A 16,586-nucleotide genomic window follows, 5' to 3' on the forward strand; every position below is an offset into this window, starting at 1 on the left:
GAATCCACCGATTCGTTGTCAGTGCGCACAGCACTCACCTCATCCTCAGACAGTACAGTTTTGAATTAACTAGAAACATGAATCTGTTCGACCTTACGCCTGGTGCGCTTAATATGGGTACCAAGTCACTGTGGTTTGTTTTTAAATGAAATGGCCGACGCACTTGCACGTACATCCCTACATGGAGCAGTCATGTATGTTCTGCCGACTTCTGCTTATATCAGCGCGGCTAGTTTTAGAAAGCTATCTCTTTTAAATTACTCTGCAAAACGGATATTCGAATAACAGACCTAAAGCATTTGCTTTACTCTTGAGACAATCAATGGTGTCCCATACGTAAATTGGAAATCTCCCTTACAAAATTACGATGCCGTATTCCACCCCTAAATTTTTATCTACACAGGTCTGGCGATGTCCCCTCTATGTCATTTTTCCAAAGAACTTGAAACCATTGATCATTTTTTATTAACCTGCCGCCGATTCGCTATCCAGAGAAAGAAATACTTCGAAATTATATTCCGAATATAGGCATTGCTATAAAACTGAAACCATTCCATCCTTAGGGGCATATACATTGGGTTTTAGCCACAGGAACGTATGCATGGCCGTATGCGAGTTCCTTACCACCTAGTTATCTACTTACTACCTAATTAACTAGAATACCTAGTTAATTTACTGATTTATGTTTTATTATTTTACAAAATTCTAAATTCCGTTACATTACTTATTTATTATTTATTAATTTAGAAAATCCCAATTAAACTGATTAAAATTTATTATCTTCTAGCTTGCTCGCCTCTCAAAAGCACACGTTTTCTTATAAGAAAAAGAAATGTCTCTAATACTAGTTTGTTTCATTGGATAATTTAAACTGTTCCCTCACAACACTTCTTCCCTCAAGTTTTCTCCCCCCGCCACTGCTGTTTAATATAGCACTGCTGGACCTGCCTAGGGCACTCAACGAGATACCCGAAATCAAGCACGCTCTATACGCAAATGATATCACTATATGGACCAACACTGGCAGCATGAGACAGATGGAAGAAGCACTCCAACGGGCAGCGGATACTGTAGAGCGCATCGGCCTCGCTTGCGGACTTCTATGCTCCTCTACTAAATCAGAACTCCTGGTATTTAGGAAGCGTGGCAACCAAATTCCGTTGAATATCCAACTCCATCAATCCCCGGTCAAGGAAGTGGACACTATCCGCGTCCTGGGAGCATACATTAATAATCAGGGCAACAACAACGCAGCAATTCAAAAGCTCCGCACTACCTGCACCAATATCTCCCGAATGATATCCAGAATTGCCAATCGACACCGTGGCATTAAAGAAACGGACATACTGCGTCTCGTACAGGCTTTTGTGATCAGTCGTGTTACTTACAGCTTCCCGTACATGCGCGTTCTCAAAAAGGACGAACTCAAACTGGACCGTCTACTCCGACGTACATTTCGGAAAGCCCTCACTCTACCACCATGGGCCACGAATGACAGGCTCCTTGAAATGGGCATCTATAATACAGCGTCAGAGCTTTTCCATGCTCTGACGCTGAACATGAACCAAGTCATTCGGCTCGCACGCACCAAAGCAGGTCGCACCACGCTAGAAGCACTGGGCATCAATCCACCCACTCAGGTCGCCAGCAAGCGATCACTACCGCCAGAATGGCAGCAGGATATCATCACTCGCCCGTTGCCACGTAATATTCACCCCGTCCACCACGAAAACAGGAGAGCTGCCAGAGCCAAAGCCTACGACAAGTATTCGGATCACGCAGGTGCCTTCTTTGTAGATGCCGCCGGACCCCTGCGCAACCGCTCCACGGCAACCGTTGTACACAGGGGACAGGTGGTAGACTGCATCTCGGCCACCGGAATAGACATCACAGCCATGGAAGAGGCCGGTATAGCCTTAGCCATGCGTAATCCAAGAGCCACCTTTGTCCTCACGGATTCCCAGGCGGCGTATCGCAATTTCGCAAGTGGTCAAGTCGGCCACCTCGCACACTCAATACTGCAACAGGCTGCGGCCAATCGTCAAGAGGGTCAGTGGAAACAGCTGTTGTGGGTACCAGGGCACGCAGGAGTTCGAGGCAATGAGATTGCTCATGCCTCCGCCCGAGAACTTCTACACCGGGGCTCCGCCGATTCCTCCACAGCACAACTTCTCGCTGACCAGGACGATCCTCAGCCCCTTCTTTCATATTCTGAGATCCTACAACACCTACGGCTGAGTAGACGCACTTTACCCCCACCTGATCCCAAATTAGATAAGGCAACGCAGGTAGCATGGAGACGCTTACAAACATTGCCATTTCCAAATCCTTATGTATTATCAAAGATAGATTCTATGACGTACAATCCGCAATGCAAATTCTGTCCCCAGACGGCCACGTTATACCACATGGTCTGGGCGTGCCAACAGAATCCGCAAATATCGGCCAAGCGACGATAGTCGAGTGGGAGGCGACCCTGTCCAGCTCGGACCCAGAACAGCAACAAGCCCTGGTCAACCGAGCCCGGACGGCGGCAAAAGCCAATGGCCTTCCGGACTAGGAGGTCCGACCACAAAACGGCTATTAATTTTCACTAATAAATGTTTTATTCTTTCTCTCTCCCCCCGCCCCACCCGTTTAAGCGCCGGCTTCTTGGCCAATCCTACGTGGTGGGTATGCGCCATGGACAGACGGAAGCAAGCAAGCTAGCAAGAATCCAGGTGTCGCTAGCGTCAGCGGAGGACATCTGCCCCCATGCCATGATTCACCAGCAAAGGGAAACCAAACCAAATTCGCCGGTCACGCCGTGAACCAGGGACTAAAGGGCAACGCCATGCCACAAGGAGGTACGCTGGCATGCATGAAAATTGAAGGAAAACCGCACGACGGGCTTTGTTCGAGCAGCGCCGAATCATGCCACTCTATAGCCGCTGGTCGTTTTCGGAACCGAGTGTGCGTGTTCGACTAACCATTGTGCTTGGGTTGGACGACAGGCATGAGCACTTTCAAAACGTTTAAGCGAATGGCGAGGTGTAGCATTTCTGGGTAAACGTTATCAATCACTCAATGCAGTACTTGGCTCAGTGAGCGTGGGGTGGACTTGGTTTAGGGGAGGCATCCTACCCCTGCTTGGTTTAGTCCCCCTGGTTATCTTAGATGGGGGTGCGCGTATATCATAAACATATGGATATCGAATTGAATAGTGTCCTATTTGATTCGGTCTTCGAATAGATTTGTCGCAATTCGTAAAGGCGAATATTTTTCAAATACTTTTCGACTGTTTCGAAACGTCAACTGCACAAAACTAAACATAAAATTGGAGCAATTGAGTAGGGTAAATTTTCACCCCCGAGGGCACTTGACATATATAAAACATGAGGCATTGCGCCCTGGGGCAGGCTACGCCACTTACGTAGCCATACTCTACACTGATCAGTCGCGCTTCCTGAAGAGTTCTGTGCATGCGAAGAAACAACTTGTTTGCTGCTCATGCTCCATTTGTACTTTTAATAAACAATGCTTCATAACGTACTATGTAATGACAGCAACTTGCTAATTTTAAGATTACTAGGATTTGAACATCGTTTTACAATAATTGCGATAACGGCTATTCAATATTCGAAAACTATTTGATATCCGATTTGCTTCGGCTCACTTTTGGCACTATTCGAATGAGCCTATAGGCCAATTGTACAGCGAAGCTGTATACCTCTCGTTGGTCGGAAAATTTCGTGGCGTAAACATAAAACTCGAGGTGAAAAATTGAAGGGCAACGGCATATCTTTCGTTGCAATCAATATATATATATATATATATATAGAGAGAGAGAGAGAGAAATGAGAAGCACAAGTTCGCGGTTATCTTAGGTTTAGTTGTGCTTCTCATTTTTCTAAAGAGGGTTGGCCCATTGAAAAGTCCAGTTACTATATATATATATATATATATATATATATATATATATATATATATATATATATATATATATATATTGCGAGCGCATTTTGCGCATATCGTCGTCGTCATCTGTACAAACGAGTCATCATCTTGTGTGAGCGCTATTTGTGCATATCGTCGTCGTCATCTGTACATACGACTGATCGTCATCTTTTGTCTCGTGTGGTGCTTCGTCTCTGCTTCGGCCGACTGCTCGGAAATAAAGGCATCGCATCGGTCGACGTCTCACAATATATATATATATATATATATATATATATATATATATATATATATATATATATATATATATATATATATATAGTTAAACCTGGATATAACGACATTGACAAAGTCCCGAAAAAATTTGTTATACAGAGGATTTCGTTATATGCAGGTTCGGCACGAAAATTCGAAACAAAACGCTTACCGTATTTACTCGATTCTAACGCGCCCTCAATTGTAACGCGCACCCGTTTTCCGTTTTCGTCGAAGCACTCATCCTTGGAATGTCACACCAGGTACCGGATGCGTGGACGCGTGTCGTTTCGCACAAGCGCGAGGCATCGGAAACGAAGAGCGAGCGTCACGATGGCGTCGTAGCGTCGTACAGTGTTACACTAGAACCCAGCTGTTACGTTCCCGGGGGCTGCGTTTTCCCGGCTGTTACGTCGTTTTCGGCCGGTCCCGGCACAGCTCCCATAGAACCCAATGCATTGGTAACCTCGCTGTTGCGTCGCAACTGTGGGACCGTTCCCGCATCATACGTTGCGAACTACCACCCCGCGCCGGTCCGAGCGGCCATTTTGACTTTTCATGTCGCTTGCCTTGGTGGCTTGACGATGACATTGGCCGCTCAAAGTGCCGGGGGCGACAACTATGACGTATTTTCGGTGTCCGCCAGCAAAAGTATGGCCCTTGAGATCCGTGTTTGCTATAAAGATGGTGTCTATGACGCGTTGTGGCCCTAAAATTGGTTTTGGCTCATTGATATTGCCACCTGTAGGTAGTGGGTCGAGGGCAAGAGTGGGTCGAGCCCAAGAGAAGAAAGAAGACCGCGCGCTCCTTCTCTGCTCGAGCCAGCCCCGACGGTCGCGTCTTCCAAGAGCCAGCCGCTCTACGTTTATTAAACCTTCAGGACTACTTCTCGAGGCTCGTGACAAACTGGTGGAGGTGCTGGGTAAGCGTCTTCACGGATGTTGCAGACCCCTCCAAGGATCCGCGCTACGAATCCAGTGCCTGTCGACACTCCCGTGCATCGGGCCAGCCGCAGGATCAGGGGACTGTCTCCAGAAGTCGTCAACGCTACAGTTCCCACCACATCAACCGGTATGACCAGCGCTTCTCTTCAAACCGCCCCAACCGGTACGGGAAGCACGATGTCGAACCGTTACACACTTGAGAGCCCACGGATTCCGAAGACGTTTCATGGCACAGTGTTCGAAGACGTCGAAGACTGGATGGTCGAATACGAGCGCGTGGCCTCCGTGAACGAATGGAACGACACGGAGAAACTCCGACACGTCTACTTCTACCTGGAGGATGGCGCGCGTACGTGGTTTCAGAACCGCGAGGGGCAACTGACGTCGTGGCGCGAGTTTTGTCGTCAACTTTTGGAGACATACACCAGTCCTGATCGCCACGAACGAGCGGAACGTGCGATTCAGGCCCGCGTCCAGTTGCCAAATGAAACTGTGACCACTTACGTCGAAGACATGACGCGCCTCTTCCGACGGGCCGATCCAAGAATGACGGAGGAGAAGAAGTTACGTCATCTGATGCGCGGGGTCAAGGAGCAACTCTTCGCTGGCCTCGTACGGAGCCCTCCGCAGACGGTCGCGGAGTTCTTGTCCGAGGCCGTGACTATGGAAAAGATGCTTCTGCATCGCTCGAACATGTATGAGCGGCAAGCGAACAGCATGTCTGCTGCTGACATTTTCACGGCCATAGGAAGCAACGGTGACTGTCTGCGAGAACTCATCCGCTCTGTCGTGCGTGAAGAGTTGCAAAAGGCCGCCGTAACACCACACCCTACGGTAAGCTCCATAGCGAGCATTATCAAGGACGAAGTGCACCAGGCGCTCCGTGACACCTCGCCTCCTGCTAACGCTGCGGCAGTACCTGTTGAATATCCGCGTGCGACCTACGCGGAAGCCCTGAAGCGTCCTTCTCCCTCTCTGCCGCGGTTCGTTCGTGCTCCTCCTACGGTGTCAATTCAGTCGGCGCAGCCGATGTCGTACTACGACGCTGGGTATACACCGCTGCCGGTTGTTCATGCCGCTCCATTTGCTCACCATTCGGAGCAAGCGGTTCGCTACGTCGACGACAGACGCCCGCCCCCTCGGAAGTCGGATGTTTGGCGCACACCCGATCATCGGCCTCTGTGCTTCCACTGCGGTGAAGCTGACCACCTGTACCGCCAGTGCCCATACCGGCGCCTTGGGATTCGCGGCTTTTCCGCATACTCGCCGCCACCCCGATACGGCCAGCGACCCAGGGACATTGAGGACTACCTCTCTCAGCAGCGCTTGCCACCGCCTGCCAGGCGGCAGTCGCGATCGCCGTCGCCCAGACGATTTTCACCTCCGCCCCAGCGCTATTCTCCCGAGCGGTCGACCAGTCCCCGCCGGGAAAACTAACTGAGGCGATCTTTGGGGGCGAGGTCGCTGACGGTCGAAGCGCTGAAGACCTCCGACGGACGCAGTTACGGAAACATACCGATCCGCCATCACCTGCAGCTGAACGAGACGACCGGCTTTCGCTCGATATACCAGTGACCATTGACGGTTATGCCGTGAGTGCTTTAGTGGACACCGGCGCAGACTACACCATACTAAGCAGGAAAATAGCAACGCAGCTGAAGAAAGTGATCACGCCCTGGCATAACTCACAGATTCGGACGGCTGGCGGCCACGTCGTTACTCCGCTGGGCGCCTGCACGACTAGAGTTGAGATTCAAGGATCTACATTCGTTGCGAGCTGCCTTGTCTTACGCGAATGCTCCCGCGACGTTATTCTTGGGGTTGACTTCCTGCAGGAGTACGGCGCGATTATCGATCTGCAAGAGCGTCGTATCACTTTCTCTGCCGCACGAGCAATCGACGTGGAAGACGGCCAACGGCGCGACGACGTACTTCGTGTTTCGGCAGACAGTGTCACGCTTCCTCCACGAGCCAGTGTCCTCGTCGACGTTACATGCTGTGGCTTACGCGATGGCGAAGTGGTGGCCGAAAGTAACTTGGAACACCTACTGAAGCAAGGTGTTTGTGTGCCTCGAAGTGTTATACAGATTCGCGCTGGTCATTCGCAATTGCTTGTTACCAACTTTAGCTACGAGCACCGACACCTGTTCCGCGGCACTTCGTTAGCGTTTGCTGACACAGTAGCAAACGTTAACAACTGCTTCACGTCAGAAGTAGTGGAGACAGCAGACACGTCTCTGGGCCATCTCGACATCAATTCTGAACTGTCCACCGATAGCCAGACAGCACTGCGCAAGCTCTTGCTTGAATTCAGGACCTGCTTCGCACATTCTTCCAAGGTACGCCAGACTTCGATCACTAAACACAGGATCATCACGTACGAAGACGCACGCCCGATACACCAGCAGCCTTACCGCGTGTCGGCAAAAGAACGCGAAGCCATACGTACGCAAGTCCGCGAGATGCTTGACGATGGCGTCATCGAACCTTTTAACAGCCGGTGGTCGTCTCCGGTCGTTCTTGTCAAAAAGAAAGACGGAGCGCTACGCTTCTGTGTCGACTACCGCAAGCTCAACAACGTGACTAAAAATGACGTGTACCCGCTGCCGCGTATCGACGACTCGTTAGATAGACTACGGCGTGCCCACTATTTTTCTTCTCTCGATTTAAAAAGCGGGTACTGGCAAATCGAGGTAGACGAACGCGACCGCGAGAAAACAGCCTTTGTGACTCCAGATGGGCTCTATGAATTTCGAGTGCTTCCTTTTGGCTTGTGTTCAGCCCCGGCTACTTTCCAGCGAATGATGGACACTGTCCTTACTGGACTGAAGTGGCAGACCTGTCTTGTGTACCTGGATGATGTGGTCATCTTCTCTGAAACGTTCGAGCAACATCTTCACCGCCTACGGAGTGTGCTAGAAGCCATCCGATCGGCAGACCTCACACTTAAGCCCGAAAAGTGTCACTTTGGTTACGAAGAGCTCAAGTTCCTCGGGCATGTAGTAAGCGCCAAAGGGGTCCGACCCGATCCCGACAAGCTTGCCGCTGTGGCCGCGTTTCCAGCTCCTGCCGATAAGAAGGCCGTCCGGCGCTTCCTGGGTTTGTGCGCCTACTATCGCCGGTTTATTAAAGGCTTTTCGAAGATAGCGGAACCCCTGACACGCCTTACGAGGGACGATACGCCATTTGTGTGGCATGATGAGCAACAGGCGGCTTTTGTTGAATTACGACAGCGCCTGCAGTCAGCACCCGTTCTTGCACATTTTGACGATGATGCTGATACTGAGGTGCATACCGACGCCAGCAGCATTGGCCTTGGCGCAGTGCTCGTCCAGCTTCAAGATGGAGTGGAAAGAGTTATAGCGTATGCCAGCCGCTCTCTGTCCCGTGCCGAGGCGAATTATTCGACTACGGAGAAAGAGTGCCTTGCGGTCGTGTGGGCGATCATCAAGTTTCGCCCCTATCTCTATGGTCGTCCCTTCAAAGTAGTGACGGACCACCATGCCCTCTGTTGGTTGGCAAGCATGCGCGACCCTTCAGGACGACTGGCACGGTGGAGCTTGCGGCTACAGGAATTTGACATCACCATCGTTTATAAGTGTGGCCGTAAGCATGAAGACGCTGACACGCTGTCCCGCGCACCCACTGATCCTGCCAGTCAGGAAACAGAGGATGATGACGGCTTCCTGGGCGCCATTAGTTCGTCGGACTTGAGCAGACGGCAGCGTGACGACGCTGAGATTAGACCGATCATCGATCATTTAGAGGGCCGCGACACAACCATACCACGCCATCTGTCCCGCTCGCTGACGTCCTTCTGTCTGCGAGACAACGTGCTTTATAAGAAGAATGCTCGTTCGACCAGCCGTGCTTACCTCCTGGTGGTTCCAAGGGACATGCGCGACGACATCCTCTTCGCTTGCCATGACGAACCGACATCTGGTCATTTAGGCTTTTCACGAACACTCGCTAGAGTAAGCGAAATGTACTATTGGCCCGGGCTTTCAGCAAGCGTCAAACAGTACGTTAAAGGCTGCCGTGAATGCCAGCGCCGCAAGACACCATCCGTTAAACCGGCTGGCTTACTTCAGCCAATTGAAGCACCTCACACGCCTTTCGACCAAGTCGGCATGGACATTCTCGGACCGTTTCCTCTCTCGGCCGACGGTAACAAATGGGTGATCGTCGCGACTGATTATTTAACACGCTATGCTGAGACGCAGGCGATCCCACGAGCCACGGCCTCAGAGGTAGCGCAGTTCTTCATCCGCCACATCGTCTTGCGTCACGGTGCTCCCTCCACTGTAATAACCGACAGAGGGACAGCTTTCACAGCGCAGCTTATGGACGAAGTTTTTGAATTGAGCAACACCAGGCATCGCAAGACGACCGCGTACCATCCGCAGACCAACGGACTTACCGAGCGACTGAATAAGACTGTCACAGACATGCTCGCAATGTACATCGACGTTCAACACAAAACATGGGATCGGATCTTGCCTTACGTGACCTTCGCGTATAACACCGCCGTGCAAGAGACGACGCGCTTCACGCCCTTTCGCCTTCTCTACGGTCGCGAAGTCCAGACGATGCTCGACGCTATGCTGCCGTGTCAAGACGCTGACCAATTGACAACTGACGCCGAGGAATTTGCAGAGCGTGCTGAGGAAGCTCGGCAGCTCGCGCGGCTGCATATCGGCCAGCAGCAGCAGGCAGACGCACGACGCTACAACATCCGCCACAGGGACGTGTCCTACAACCCCGGAGACCAAGTTTGGGTGTGGACCCCCGTTCGCCGTCGTGGCCTCTGTGAAAAGCTTCTGAGCCGGTATTTCGGTCCGTATAAAGTGCTCCGCCGCGTCAGTGACGTAAACTACGAAGTTGTTCCAGACACAACATCGCAGACACGGAGTAGGACACAAAGACAACCGACCTCAGACATAGTTCATGTTGTGCGCATGAAGCCGTACATTGCGCGTCCGTAATTTTTCTTGTTTTAATTTTTTTCTCTCATTCCCTTCTTTGTTTCTACTTTTCATTTATCTTTGGGAGCTTGCTTCTTCGTTCATTGACTGTGCCGGCGTGACGGCTACATTTTTTTTGTGTACTTTCGCTTTGCCTGCATTCCTCTTCTTTGTCTTCTAAGCCTATTTTTTTTTTTAGCATCGAGGCGATGCTTTTGTTCGGGAGGGGGGATATTGCCACCTGTAGGTAGTGGGTCGAGGGCAAGAGTGGGTCGAGCCCAAGAGAAGAAAGAAGACCGCGCGCTCCTTCTCTGCTCGAGCCAGCCCCGACGGTCGCGTCTTCCAAGAGCCAGCCGCTCTACGTTTATTAAACCTTCAGGACTACTTCTCGAGGCTCGTATAAAGTCCAAGGGCGATAACGCAGTCGCCGCGCGCCGTATGCTGTATGTGCGAGTGAAAACGTGCGAGAGGAGCCGACGACCGCAAGGGTACGGCCACGCTAGCGGCAAAAAACGCGCGCGTCATGCCGCGGGCGGCAAGTCAGCGCCTTGCCGCGAGGCCACCGTGGCAAGCGCGTCTCGCCGCGCGGCAGCGCGATAAGATCTCCTGCGCTCTCCGAACGAGCGAGCAACACCGCGAGCGCTCGTTGTTTCATGCGAGAGACGACGATCGTCGATTGAAAACCCGGCGCGGACCGGCGGCGGTCCGGTTGTGATGGCTCCGTGACGTCACCCTCGTCGCTCTTGATTGGTTCTTCATCTCGCGGCACGCGGCATTTGCCGCAGAAATGGGTCTCGAACCTATTTCGCGCGGCAACCCGTAAAACCCCCGATTCCTGCCGCTTTTGCCGCGCGCGGCATGACACGTTGCCGCGCGTGTTTGCCGCGTGTTTTTGCCGCTAACGTGGCCGTACCCTAAATCTCGCGCGCGGAAGAAAAGCAGAGAGGAAGCGCGCTTTCTTCCGTTGCGCTCGAGGCACCGGCGAGGGAGCGAGGGGGGAGGGATAGCGGGGCGGCGTTGTACTGTACTCTGGCATCAACTGCGTACTGCGCGGAAGGTCGCACGGGCCGTATCTTGAAAGCGATCTGCGTTGTGGCAGAATCTAGCAATGTAGATTAAAGTCCCTATATAAGAAAAGTACCGCCATCTACTCTTTCCTCTGCCGCCTCCTCTCCTAAAGCGCTTGCTTTTTTCTTTACTTTTTGCTTGCGAAAGTCAAGTCGACGGTGGCGCACCTAGAAAGTCCACGGTGAAGCTTTCAGGCCGGGCACGAGCCGCCGCCGCCGCCGGCGACTGCGGCTGTGCAGAGGACTTTCAACATGGCTCTGAGGCGGAAAAAAAGAAAATATAAAGAAGTGAAAAGCGCGCGCTATCATCGTCCAATCGGAGATACAGGAGAGAGAAGCGGCGTTTATCAAAGGATGGCGGTACTTTTCTTATATAGGGATTTTAGTGTAGAAGCGTCGGCGGCTCGTAGCTTTGTGCGGGCCGTGTGTTCTCGGCGCTCAGTTTGCGTTGAAGCGATAGACAACAGCACGAAGGTCACTTCGCTCGCTTCTCCAGCGGCGCTTCCACACGCCGCCAGCGTTTGAGAGCGCGTCTCCGCGCTCATCTAGTGCGATGTGTCACAGCGTGTACCAGCGCGTCGGCAACATCAATTGGAAAAGGAGAGAGTGCCGGCTTGGCGGGCTAGACCAGCTGCAGCAACCGGCAGGATCAGGTTTGAATGGAGGGCAAGATCGCCGGGTCGAGGGTGCAGGCCCCCCTCGCACACGCACGCACGCACATGTGCGCTCGCTTCGCATTCCGTCGCAGCGGAGAAGGTGCTTCCGGTTGCTGCTCGCGCAAAAATGACAAAATTTGGGGGCGAAATGTCTAGGTTGTCGGATGGGAAAATTCGTTATATCGAGGAAGTCTCCCGCTGCCACTTCGTTACGTAGAGGTCTCAAATACATGTGCTTCTATGGAGTAACGGCCGGGAATAGAAAAACTTCGTTATATCCAGGAATTCGTTATATGAAGGTTCGTTATAAGCAGGTTTAACTGTATATACTTAGTGACGTCACCACGGTTGTATTTATAAAAGGGAGACCCGTCTAGCAACTTATTCAGTTCATTCTAAAACTGCCATGGGTAATCACTGCGACTCGAAGCTCCTGAGGGTACACAGTTCGGGGAAAGTGGACCTCTTCGCCTCCTGGGCGCATGCACACAAAGGGGGCCATTAACAACTGCGACTCGCCCGCCAGATTGAGGACCGCCCGAGACAACCATAGCAAGTTGGGAGACATCCTCCGTTAATCCTTTTGAACGGGCTGTCATACGCCAATCGTAATGCTTTTTGGCACGGGGCGACACATGTCAACACGCGCGTGTGTGTTTGTGTGCGTGTGTGCACTTGTGTTTCGACTCTTCATGCACTTACACAAAGTTTCGCTGTACATAGATACATAGCCTCATGAAGTTTCTCCAGTTGCTCTTGTCCGGCGTCAGTCGAAACAAACTATGCCTGAACAATCGCTAAACATGCCATTCCATCTAAGCGTTGAAGGCGCGTTCATTAGTCAGGTATTTTCACTGAGCTATTCTCTATTACACAACTACTAAATCGGTTAATGTGCGCTGTTGATTCTTTACAGCCGCAGCCGGGTCAGCTGCGCCTCCTCTTCCACCAGGTCAGTGACCGAGCTACCACGAATCACATTTTATTTCGCATCACAAGCCACTGGAGAAGTTCTCGCTCCTGAATTTGCGTCCTTGTTTGCCCTTCGTAATTGTCCGGCCATTTCACAAAGGAAAACAAACGATCTTGAAAGAATGCGGGTGCCCAATTTTACCCTTTATAGGTGGTAGCAGCATCAATTGAGGAGCTGCTGTTGTGTAGCACTGTTGCCAACATTACTTACGCAGCAGTCTCTTTACTAAATATGTGGCTTGTGCTCATAGGTCGGCATACTATTTAATGAGTAGCTCCACGCTCATTTGTGATAGAGCTTTAGCGAGTTACGAAGGGTGTGAGTGACGTGAGTTTAAACGGGAGTAAGTGCTGGCGAGCATGAGTGGACGTGAATATGAATAGAATTGAGTACCGGTTAACGGGACTACGAACGAAATTCAGGGGCGGTGAATTTCAGGGGATCTGAGTGGGAACGCGTGTGACTGTGGGCGATTGTGAGTATATCTTAATGAGTGCCGGTGAGTGCCAGTGGACGCGAATAGCAGTGAGAGGGGGTGTTTGTAAATGTGAATGGTAGTGCCTAGGATTGTGAGATTGTGTTGACGAGTATGAGCACGCATGAGTGCGAGTGAGTACATAGCCTGAGGAAATATTGGTGAGTGTTGGTGAGTGAGTATTCGCTTAGCCGGCTGGCCTATGCTTGTGCTGCTTCACAAGGCGTAAGCACAGATGCAAGATTTACCTCGAAAACCCTGTCGTATAGAAATTTGTCGGCTTCTTATTCTTCAATCAAGCACATTACTCACATCGTGTTTAGATCATTTTATTATAGACGTTGGGGGCAAGTAGAAATCCCTCGCGCATTCGCCCTGGCATTACCATGCGTCGCACACGAAGCCTGACTAAAATGCTATAGCTTGTTTCATCTTTCGGCGAGCACATAATCATCTCAGCACGACCCCTTGCTCTGACGCGTAGCTGCCCAAATTGTGTGAAACGGGAAATAATTGCAAATTATTGTGATTTTATTGGAATTGACGCAAACGCTTAATCGACATGTGCATCTAGATGAGCAGCTTTTCTCAACCTATGTTAATCTTTCGGCTCAACCCTGTTTTCATTGACAGGATACATGCAGAAACCAGCGACCTCTGTTGTCTGTCCTCCTGGCCTTGAGTACCTGACAGTCATAGATCGAATTATGATACAGCAGCAAACGGAAGTCGTCGAAGGTGAGAGGGAGGTAGTGGTTGGGTGTGTATTTTCTGGTATCGTGTGCACAGTTACAATATTTAGACGCGATACTTTTTTTGCACGCACGCACGCACGAACGCTCGCTCGCTCGCACGCACGCACGCACGCACGCACGCACGCACGCACGCACGCACGCACGCACGCACGCACACACACACACACACACACACACACACACACACACACACACACACACACACACACACACACACACACACACACACACACACACGCACACACACACACACACACGATCCTCGGAATTCGAAAGAAGTTCGTGTTAGTAGGCTTCTTCTTTCGCCTGGAGCTGTCGCTACGGTTGGAGCAGCCAACGACTGAGCAGAAAACCATATTGAAGCTGCGAGTGGTCGCGAACCAACACGATGCGAGCTGACAGAGGCTGCGGTAAGCAAGCAGTGGCCCGGCAGTGGCGCGTCAGCATGGCCGACAGGCTTCTCACGGCGACCGGATGTGACGTCGGTGCAAACCTAGCCGACGCTTTCACGTTACCCATTGCATTGTTTTGTCTTTTTTTAGCTAACGTAAAGTTTTGCATTAGGAGATGAAAAAAAGTATTCCAAAATGCCATCCTCCGTTATTCATTTTTGTCGTTATTTTTTCAGCTGTTTCTGGTCTCGAGACTTCCAACCGATATATTGCAAAAAACTCAGCGGGTCAATTCATGTTCAATATGAACGAAGGTAAGCCCACCTGTATACGCTTCGTCTGTGAAATAACTTGTACATTATCACATGAACGTGCTATGAAGCAAAGTGCCATAAAAAGTTGTCGCAGTTTCACCTGAAAGGCGAAGCATCAATTGCGATAGCAAATTTGTAGAGAGCTATACGGAGTAATGATATTAGCTTTATCAGCTGTATAAACTTGGACATGCAGCAGCACCGGCAACACGCAGAACTGTTGTCGACGCCGTCGGCGTTTTGCCCGCGTTCGCTCAAAATGCGTGCGGCGTTGGTGACTGTTGCCGGAGCCTCTGATATAAATAGGCACTTGGTGCCGCAGCTAAACGTCACCTCCCTTCCCTCCCCCTCCCCCCCCCCTCCCCCATGGCCTCTCGCGCGTCGGAAGAAGGCGCGTTTGCTGTACATATATGGTGATTGTAAAGGAGGAAAGAGACGCCTACTTCTGCAGCCCTTAAGCAAGCACGGCGCAGAACGCGCGTTTGTTCTCCGCCGTGCGTTCACTCTCCGTGAAAGCGCGCGCCCCTCGCGCCCTTTCACTCGCACATACAGCGTTCGGTGTGCGGCGACGATTTCATCTTCATTGACTGTCATACGGAACCTCACGGCGACGGCGACGGCGACGGCAGAAATCTGCTTTTGAGTGTCCATATAATTGCTATCGCAATAAAAGACGTAATTGGAGTGTTTACGCTCGCCGGTAAAGGTGTTATCCTACACGTAACAGCAGGTTTCCGGAGGTGTTACCGGTTACCGAAGACCGCGACAAGGCTAGTAGCTACATCTTGTGTCATTTTGTCTAGCCACAACGCGTTAGACACACTTCTTGCATATGTGTTCTTGCTAAATAAATTACACCATCTTCCCGTAGGGGAACCCTGAGTAGTATGCGAAGCAGCCATGGGGTCGACTCAAGGTAGTTTTATCAGCTGTATAAACTTGGACATGCAGCAGCGCCAGCAACGCGCAGAACTGTTGTCGACACCGTCGGCGTTTTGCCCGCGTTCGCACCGAACGCGCGCGGCGTTGGTGACTGTTGCCGGTGCCTCTGAGGCGCCTACCGTCGCGTCTCTAACCTAAGCTGCTTCGCATTATCGCGCGTGGAGCCGCAGGTGTCGCCATTCGTTGCGCAATCCGGAGAGGAGCGTCGGAGAGGAGAGGAGATGAGACAGGAAGAGGGGGAGGAGCATGCGCATGCGCAGTAGGGGTGTGGACGCCGCATGGCGGATGGAGGGAGGGAGTGACATAGCCCCGACCATAACCTGTTTCCCATCTAAAAAATCACAGCCCCTTCCACTCCGTAAAGATGGTGGAACAGCGAAGCTGTGAACGGCGTTACTTGAAGGGGATGGGACGTGTCGGCGTCCACGGGCGACGGCGTTCCTACCACGTTGCGGAGGATGGGACGCATCGGCGTGCACAGGCGACGGCGTTCCTAGCGCGTTCCTCACGCTTTTCTATGACGTTCCCAGACAAGAGTCCTTGACCAAAGCTCCGTATATACAACCAACGCTAATGCGAACTCTTTTCACACCCCACTCCTCCGTTAACCAACCTTTTTCGTACACCGTCATTGGCGGGCACGCCTCACGCTCTCCCCCTCCAACGCGAGTATTGGATGGCGCGGCTTTCGTAAACCCCCCTCCCCGTTCTCCTTTTCATCTGCACCCTCTCACAGCATTCTCATAGGGTTGAGCTCTTCTTTTCCTGTCCTCTCCCGCTAGGTCACGTGGGCTTTAGCGAACCGACGCGTCCGCAGAAACAGTTTCGCTGTAAAAAAAAAAAAAAAAAATTCGGCAGAGACACTTAAAGGTTGATGACGTGTGGGAATGCGAAAGAATTGAAGACCCTTTGC

The 16,586-nt window shown here is 51.5% G+C and overlaps 1 long non-coding RNA gene across 1 annotated transcript; it reads left to right on the forward strand.

Annotated features, from left to right (window-relative positions):
- The first annotated feature begins 2,744 nt into the window (after nt 1-2,744).
- Nucleotides 2,745-13,957, forward strand: LOC125943249 (uncharacterized). Its single transcript, XR_007465692.1, has 3 exons — nt 2,745-2,846; nt 12,739-12,774; nt 13,904-13,957. It is a non-coding gene; the product is annotated as an uncharacterized LOC125943249 (long non-coding RNA).
- Nucleotides 13,958-16,586: the final 2,629 nt, after the last annotated feature.

The sequence above is a fragment of the Dermacentor silvarum genome, chromosome 2 (genome assembly GCF_013339745.2).
Source record: "Dermacentor silvarum isolate Dsil-2018 chromosome 2, BIME_Dsil_1.4, whole genome shotgun sequence".
NCBI classification, from domain to species: domain Eukaryota; kingdom Metazoa; phylum Arthropoda; class Arachnida; order Ixodida; family Ixodidae; genus Dermacentor; species Dermacentor silvarum.